This window comes from Diceros bicornis, chromosome 3 (assembly GCF_020826845.1).
Source record: "Diceros bicornis minor isolate mBicDic1 chromosome 3, mDicBic1.mat.cur, whole genome shotgun sequence".
NCBI classification, from domain to species: Eukaryota; Metazoa; Chordata; class Mammalia; order Perissodactyla; family Rhinocerotidae; genus Diceros; species Diceros bicornis.
In genome coordinates this window covers 48544603-48554069 of record NC_080742.1, presented here as the reverse complement: position 1 = coordinate 48554069, position 9467 = coordinate 48544603, and positions in this window count along the sequence as shown.

Below are 9467 nucleotides of genomic sequence, written 5' to 3'. Positions count from 1 at the left end.
CACATGCTGGGCACTGGCTTCACGTCTCCTCCTCCTCCGAACCTGTGTGTTCACATCCCAGTCTTTCTTTTCTACATGCAGCAGTGTGCTTTGGTTATAAGCCAATCCTTTAGTTCTGTTTGATTGCCTGTTTAACCATTGCAAAAGATCACTCCGGTGATCCTGACAAGCCGACCATTATGAATACAAGAGGTTTGACTACAAGAGGACTGTGGGACATTATTCAATTTATGGCCTCATGTCACATGACTCTGTCCAGCAGCAGAAGGGTTCTGACTGTGGAACATTAAATTTCATTAGAAAAGGCCAAGCAGAACTTGTAAAAGCTACCAGCTAATTCTGGTGCTTCTATGGTTTGAAAACCACCTGAAACTATTTGGAAAAGTTATTCTCTTTTAAAATGAGTTAGCAGGGGCCAGCCTGTAGCATAGCGGTTAAGTGCATGTGCTCCGCTGCTGGCGGCCAGGTTGGGATCACGGGCGCACAGCGACGCACCGCTTGTCAGGCCATGCTGTGGCGGCATCCCACATAAAGTGGAGGAAGATAGGCACAGATGTTAGCTCAGGGCCAGTCTTCCTCAGCAAAAAGGGGAGGATTGGCATGGATGTTAGCTCAGGGCTGATCTTCCTCACACACAAAATAAATAAATAAAATGAGTTAGCAGTCTTAGGAAAGGTTGGAATTAAGCAATTGCTTGGTTCCATTCATAATAAAATAGTTAAAATTTCTGGGTTGCCTTTTTAAGGTCAAAAATCAGCCTCGGGGCCGGCCCCGTGGCTTGGCAGTTAAGTGCACGCACTCCGCTGCTGGCGGCCCGGGTTCCGATCCTGGGCGCGCACCGACGCACCACTTCTCCGGCCATGCTGAGGCCGCGTCCCACATACAGCAACTAGAAGGATGTGCAACTATGACATACAACTATCTACTGGGGCTTTGGGGGAAAAAAAAAAAAGGAGGAGGATTGGCAATAGATGTTCCTCCTCAGCAAAAAAAGAGGAAGATTAGCATAGATGTTAGCTCAGGGCTAATCTTCCCCACACACACACACACAAAAATCAGCCTCGCCATTAGTTAACCTTGGGGCAGACACTATTCACTGCCTACCCCAAAGCCATTCCTTTATTCCTATTCCCTGATGCCATTCGAGGTTTGGGTGGAGACCTCTAGTTCTCAAGGGACGGGGTGCAGGCCCTGGTCTAAGTGAGCATTTGATCATTTCTGGCTAATACCATGAGGGGAAGTCTGCTGGGGGGCCTCAGGGAATATTCTCCTCCCCTATAAGAGGGAGGTACATTAAGTCAAGTTCTTTGTCTATGTTGCTGTCAGTTTTCTACCTTTCAGCTTGGTCACTGAAGGAAACTATCCCAGGAGCTGTTGCAGACATCTTGCAACCCTCAGGGGACAAGGAAGAGACCTCGACCCAGGGCCCTTATCTGACATCATTGAACTGTTGCATCAATGCCAGTCCTCTCTCTGGATTTCCTGTTATGTGAAAATTAAAAACACCATTAGTAGAGTATTCTGTTACCCGAAGCAAAAGTAGCCATAAGTGTTATGTATAGCACTGATTGCCTGCAAGGCCCTGTGCTAAGCAATCAGGGGAATAAAAGCTACATTGGATATGACTCTCATCCTCCAGGGGCATACAGTCTAGTTCAGCGGTTGGGTCCTAGTTTCAGTAAAAGGCCAGAGAGTAAATATTTTAGGCTTTGTGGGCCATATAGTCTCTGTCACAAGTACTCAACTCTGCAGGTGTGATGAGAAAGCAGCCATAGACAGTTTGTAAATGAGTGAGTGTGGAATTGTTCAAATAAAACTTTATGGACACTGAAATTTGTATTTCATATATTGTTCAAGTGTCTCAAGACATTCTTTTTTTTTCCTCAACCATTTAAAGATGACCTTTTTTAGCAGGCTGTACAAAAATATAAGCAGGCTGGATTTATCATGGGCTGTAGATTAGTGATCCTTGTGTTGGTTAAAGGAAGAGCCTTAAAAAAATACTATCTTTTGGATTTACAGGAAAGGAAAACTGAAAGTAGGGAAAAGACAGTCTTTAAAGTTTTATTTTCTTCTAATTTTTTCCTTAAGCAGAGGAAAACCTCTTGGCGGTTGAGAAGGGCTGACCAAGAGATGAGAGAGGATTGGAAGACCGATTTGAGTGGAAGAAATGGTCAAGGACTTGTATGCTGTTGAAGTTTGGTTTAAAAAGTTCTTTCCTCCCCCAGGTCACTGAGATATTCACCCACACTTTCTTCTATTAATCTCATGGTTTTGGCTTTCAGATTTTGGTCTTTAATCTATCTTTGTACGTAGTCCTAGGTGGGGATCCAGATTTATTTTTATCCACATAATAGCAAGTTTTCCCAAGACCATGTTCTGAGAAACCCCTCTTTTCCCTGGTTTGTTGTAGAGGATGGCTGGGGACAAGCTAGGTGTCTGCCACCTGGGAAGGGGAGAGTGAAATGTAAGGACGTCACCATGGGGTCCCAGGCAGCAGGGAGAAGGCTAGAAGTCCTCACAGCAGCATGGATCTTAAGATTGTAGGGGGAACGTTACACACAACACTTATGTGAGGTGAAGACACATGCATTCACGACCACAGCACCCCCTTCCCGCCAACACTGGGAAACAGAGAGTCCCTTAAACACAGGATGGGGGGATATGCGAGTGAGGAACGTGAATAAGAGAAATAAAGAAATATAGAAATAAAAAAAATATAAAGCAAGGGAACAGACTTATGTGGAGACTGATGAGGAGACTGTGCTTCAAACAGGGGAATAAAATTAACTAGCTTCATCTAGGTTAGTATTAAAAAAAAAAAGTTAACAAGCATCTTGAAAAACCAGATCTGTTTCATGTTGTGACCTGGTGGTTTCCTGATCATTCCTGCTTCCCAGGTGAAAGCTTGGTAATTTATTTTACCACAGCCAGGTAACGTCCTCCCAGAGGGAGTGGCAGACCACTTGATGAGTGAAAAAATGCCCCGGGTTTTTGTCAGGTACCGGCAGGTGTTAGGGAGTAAGAGTGTGAAGAAGGATGGAAGCAACACTGCAGGATCTTCTGGCAGGGTTGTGAGGCTGGATATCATCCACCCAGGATGACAACAATGGCAATGACCATGACGATTGCTTTTCATGTGCTGGACAATAATCTAAGTGTTTTATATTCCTACACAATCCACCAGGGGTAGGTACTCTAATTGTTCTGATTTTTCGGATGAGAAGACTAGGGCACAGAGAGGTGAATTAATGTGCCCAAGGTCACACAAATAGTAAGTACTGGAACTGGACCCCTGAAGTCTGGTTTCAGAATCTGCCACTGAATCTTCTCACTGTGCTGAGGGTTTCACAGGTGTTGGCAGTTTCTGGTGAAGCTATATCACCTGCACCACTTTACTTATGCTCTTGGTAGTAATGGTTTAATTATAAAAGGTTTAACTTTTTGAATATATGGGGGGCATTCAGTATTACAGGGGACAATACACAGACTTTTTTGGGTTAGGATCTTTTTTCAGGAATATTTGTTCTGTGGTTTTATTTCTCAGTAAATTGATATACCACTGACTATTTTTAACTAAAAAATATTAAGGGCTGGGGCTGGCCTGGTGGAGTAGCGGTTAAGTGCGTGCTCCACTGCTGCGGTCCGGGGTTCACAGGTTCGGATCCCGGGCGTGCACTGATGCACCGCTTGTCAGGCCATGTTGTGGCGGCGTCCCATATAAAATAGAGGAAGATGGGCACGGATGTTAGCCCAGGGCCAATCTTCCTCAGCAAAAACAGGAGGATTGGCATCGGATGTTAGCTCAGGGCTAATCTTCCTCACACACACACACAAAAATTAAGGCCCATGTTCTTTGCTGGTACCACTGAATAGACTGTGAAGTGTCCTTCCTGGGCCTGGATACTGAGAACGACAAAGGTGAGAAGGGGCCATTTTGATGGAGGTACAACTATGACAAGTTAACAGGTTAACTAATTATTTGTAACTTAATCAATGGGAAAGATTTTGGCATGTCTTAATTAGTCTGAAAACTAAGTGATTGCATTTTACTCTACCAAACAAAAATACTGTCAGTGAGCAGAATAAAATGAAAAGGAAAGAAAACGATTAGAATGTCAGTGAGCTGCATAAAAGGGAAAGTGAAAGATTTTTGTATTCAGGGCTCCCCAGTGTTAAATTGATCTTTCAGGCCAATGTTTTGGAGCGTGTTCAAACCAAGAAAAAAGAGCGACATTCTTCATCAGCTGGAGATAACAAGAGGCATTTTCAGCGGGATTTAACGCTGGGTAGAGACCACAGCAAGCATGGAAATAACTGAGTCTGAACTCATTGAACTGATTTGTGCTGTTTACTGATGTTCAAAAATAAAAAGACTCCATTGATTCAAGTTCTTGGCTCCTGAATCCTTTCACCAAGTGTGCAAGGAATTGGCATGACGCTCAAGGCCAAAAAGAGTGACACCATGAAAAAGAGACTCATAGAGGAAGTAGACTTTTCTGGCAGGAACACCCCAGAGCCTGTGAAAAGGAACACTGAATGTCTGTGGGGCCAAGCCAGGGGCCACAGCTGTCAGATGGGGCCTGAGCGGAACACGTGGCTTCTGCTGAAGGAATTGGGTTTCTGAGAAAGAATTAAGGCCCAGGCCGAGGTGGTGGAGGAGAGTGCAGAATGGTGAAAAAGACAGCTGGGTTGGCACCAGGAGAGCGCACCAGGTCCCTGAAAGGCAGCCGGCTGCGAATAAGGGCCATTGTTCAATGACGCTTCAGCCCCATGGGCTCCACCAGACCTGCTGGGAGGTGGCTGCCCCTCTGAGTCAGCTCACGTCGGACTCCATGACACGAAGGGCTGGCGTTTAAAGCCTCCTTTAAACTCCAGGACGAGACGATTAAGAAAATATGCTTTAATAGGTACATCCTTCAGAGGCAGCAGGCCAAAAGGGACACCCTCATAAGTGAGACAAATGAAAGGGACAATCAATTAACAACAACGTAAAGAAGGAGGAGGAGGAGGAAAAGAAAGGAGCTTTAAGACTGAACTCTCTCTCTATACACACACATCCATATCATATATATTTACATTTTATTGTGAAAAATTTCAGACATACATAAAAACAGAATAGTACAATGATTCCCCGTATATCCATCACCTGGATCTAATAATTGCTAACATTTTGCCATATTTTCTTCATATGTTTTTCATCTATTTATTTCTTTACCATTATTTTAAAACAAATCCCAGACACTTCCTGAATACTTCAGTATGCATCACTAAAAAACAAGAACACAATGGGGATAGGGGCTGGGCACAAGGGGTGAAGGGAGACAGGTATATGGTGATGGACAAACAAAAATGTACAACCAAAAATTTCACAGTTATAAACTATTAAAACATCAATTAAAAAAAACTATGATGGCTAACACAGACACACACAAAAAACAAGAACTTTTTTTAACTCCAAATCTTAACAGTTATGAGTTAATTATTCCTTAATATTACTTTATACTTATATTTCTCATAACAAATTACTGCAAACTTAGTGGCTTAAAACAGCACAAATTCTTTATCTCCCAATTTCCAAGGTGTGATTAAGGTGTCAGCTGGACTGCATTCCTCTCTAGATCCCAGGGTCTTCCTCCAAGCTCCTGTGGTTGTCAGCAGAATTCAGTTCCTTGTGGTTATAGGATTAAGGTTCCTATGCTCTTGCTGGCCAGCTACTATCCCAGTTCTCTGCTGCTGTTTGCAGCACAGCTCCTAAAAAGAATGTTCATATTCACCACATCCACAACCTCTCCTCCCATTCTGTTTTGAAACCATTTCAATCAGAGTTTCTATTCCACCATTCCATTGGAACAGCTCTTGTCAAGGTCACCATGACCTCCATATTGTCAAATCTGATGGTCCATTCTCAGTTTTCATCTTGTTTCATCTAACACCACCATCAGACAGAGTGGATCACCATCTTCCTTGAAACACTGTCTTCTCTTGGTTTCCAGGACTCCATACTCTCCTTGTCCCTGGTTCTCAGTCTCCTTTGCTGGCGCAATTTCTGATCCTGTGGTCCCCACAACCTCTTTTGGAAACTCCAGACTTATCCAGATATGAGGAGCTTCCTGTGCACAGACTGCAGTGCACAGACCAGTATACAGTGCCACCCCAGACCCGCTGATCCTGCTTACCTCTCCTCCCACCCTGAGTGGTGAGAGTGAAGGCTCCCCCACCTCCCACTGTTATAAAGCCCTGGCCACAGACACAGCCACTTTAGACCAAGGAGCGCTATGTGCAGAGCCAACCAACGGAGAGACCTACACCAATTTGCCAGAACTGCTGAGGCTGCAGCCTCCCAGATGTGGAAGTATTGGGGAGTTAAAGACCATGGGGATTTTGGCCAGAAAGAGAGAGAGAGACAGAGAGAGACAGAGAGAGATGAGAAGTAGGCAGCAGATAAATTACTTGCTGCTCCTCCCTGACAACAGACAGTTTCAAATGCAATAGTTTTATGTAGCCTTTCTTGAGATGTCCTGTGATAATGAGCAACCTGCTGTATTTGTTACAAGGCTGTGGCAGCTTGATAATACATCCCCTGGTATTTGTTCTCCCTCCTTCCCTGCCTCACCTCTCCTTTTCTATCACTCTTGCTTCTCTTGGATTGTAAGCCCCAAGATGGCATTAGTGAGTGGAGAAGTGAGGAAAGAGCCTATGGAATTGACTCTTTTTTTTTTTTTATAATTTTATTTATTTATTTTTTGCCCCCCAAAGCCCCAGTAGATAGTTGTATGTCATAGCTGCACATCCTTCTAGTTGCTGTATGTGGGATGCGGCCTCAGCATGGCTGGACAAGCGGTGCGTCGGTGCGCGCCGGGGATCCGAACCCGGGCCGCCAGCAGTGGAGCGCGCGCACTTAACCGCCAAGCCACAGGGCCGGCCTGGAATTGACTCTCAAAAAAGATATTTTGGGGGGGCTGGCCTGGTGGCACAAGTGGTTAAGTGTGCGTGCTCCAATGCGGCGGCCCGGGGTTCGCTGGTTTGGATCCCGGGCGCGCACCGACACACCACTTGTCAAGCCATGCTGTGGCGATGTCCCATATAAAGTGGAGGAAGATGGGCATGGATGTTAGCCCAGGGCGGGTCTTCCTCAGCAAAAAGAGGAGGATTGGCAGATGTTAGCTCAGGGCCGATCTTCCTCACATAAAAAAAAAAAAAGATATTTTGGGGGCCAGCCCCGTGTGGTAGCCGTTAAGTGTGCACGCTCTGCTGCTGGTGGCCGAACCTCGGATCCCAGGCATTCACCGATGTACTGCTTGTCAAGCCATGCTGTGGCGGCACCCCATATAAAGTAGGGGAAGATGGGCACAGATGTTAGCCCAGGACCAATCTTCCTCAGCAAAAAGAAGAGGATTGGTGTGGATGTTAGCTCAGTGCTGATCTTCCTCACACAAAAAAAATAAAATAAAAAAGATATTTTGTTTTGTTTTGTTTTTTCCTTATCAACTTCACTGAGGATTATTTTACATATAATAAGTAAAGTATATATATATATTTTACATGTACATATAATTTAAATCCATTTAAGCATACAATTTGATAATTGTGTATACCCATGAAACCACAACCACAATCAAAATTGAGATTATTTCCACCACCTCCAAAAGCGTGTCCAGTATTTTCGCCATAAGCTTCTTTGCTGTGGCCATCTTTGCCACAAGAATTTTTGCCACAAACATTTTCTCCGCAATTGGCCGTAAGGCAATTTTGCCCCGAAAGATAACTGGTTGACAGTTTGGTTTGACAGTTTGGTTTCAACTAGAAAATACGGTGATGAAACTTACTGAAACTGTGAAATAAACAAAGTGTGAAGCCAAACTACACAGAAAATGATACTACACCAGAAAACGATAACATATCAGTTTGCAAATCCTTCGTGAGCACAGTCATCCCTCCCACCCGTTAAAACCGAAAGTTGAGCAAACTATGGCAAATAAACAAGAGGCAGCTGGTCATTCACAACAGTCTTGAGAGCATTAATTATCAATTCTTTAATGTAGATACAACAGCTTGTTCTCTAATGCCGTCTTTACCAAATTTATCATGCAATATTAAAAGTTGGAGGTAAAAGAAGAATCAAGCTCCTATTAATCACACCCCCCCAAAAAAAGAAATGGTTATGTGATTCCTGATGAGTGTAAGTTTCTTGAAATTGGTGAAAATTTTTTGCTATTTGATAGTGGAGAACATGACATGGATAGAATTTTGGTATTTGGCACAGAATCTGGCTTAGATGATTTGGTGAAATATAAGGACTGGGTATGTGATGGAACATTTAAATGTAGTCTAGATATGTACTACATGTTTCATTACGTCCTTTTTAATGTCCCTCTTTTATTTTATTTTTGTTATTCTATCTTTTACAGCAAAATTGCCTTACAGCCAATTAGTTATGTGGCGAAAATGTTTGCAGCAAAATGTTTGTAGCAAAGATGCTTATGGTGAAATTACCCAGAACCCTTCAAAAGATTCCTTGTGTCACTTTGCAGTTTATTCTTCCTTCTACCCCCAGCCCCAGGGACCAATGATCTGCTTTTTGTCACTGTAGATTAGTCAGCATTTATGTAAACGAAATCACACCATATATACGCTTTTGTGCCAGCTTCTTTCAATCAGCATAGTGATTCTGAGATTCATCTATGTTGTCGTGTGTATCAGTAGTTCTTTCATATGGCTGAATGTATTCCATTATATGGATATATCACCAGTTGTTTGTCTATTAACCTGTTGGTAGCTTTTTCCCTCCAGTTTTTGGCTATTACAAATAAATCTGTAAACATTTGTGTACGAGTCTTTGAATTACATATATTTTCATTTCTCTTGGATAAATCCAGGAGTGGAATGGCTGGGTCTTATGGTACGTAGGTGTACAGGCATATCTCAGAGATACTGTGGGTTTGGTTCCAGACCACTGCAATAAAGCTAATATTGCAATAAAGCAAGTCACACGAATTTTTTGGTTTCCCAGTGCATAAAATATGTTTACACTATACTGTAGTGTATTAAGTGTGCAATAGCATTATATCGCAAAAAAAAGTACATACCTTAATTTAAAAATACTTTATTGCTAAAAATTGCTAAACATCATCTGAGCCTTCAGAGAGTCCTAATGTTTTCGCTGGTGGAGGGTCTTGCCTTGTGGCTTGCCTGGTGGACAGGTTAGCAGCTGTCACCACACTCCATCTGCAAATTCTATGTCCTGCGATTTCCTCTGGCCCTACACCTGAGGAGGCTCTGAGGAGGGAACATCCTGGCCCCAGGCATGCCTGCATCCTGGGCACGCTGATGCTCATGGTTCTGGAGCTCCCATAGGGTCCCTGCTGGCTTAGGGATGTGGAAGGGTGATAAGGGCGGAGGGGCCGACCTTGCTCAGAGCGTGTGAGCCTCCGACTTTGGCTCTCAGCTGCAGGTGCACTGCTCGT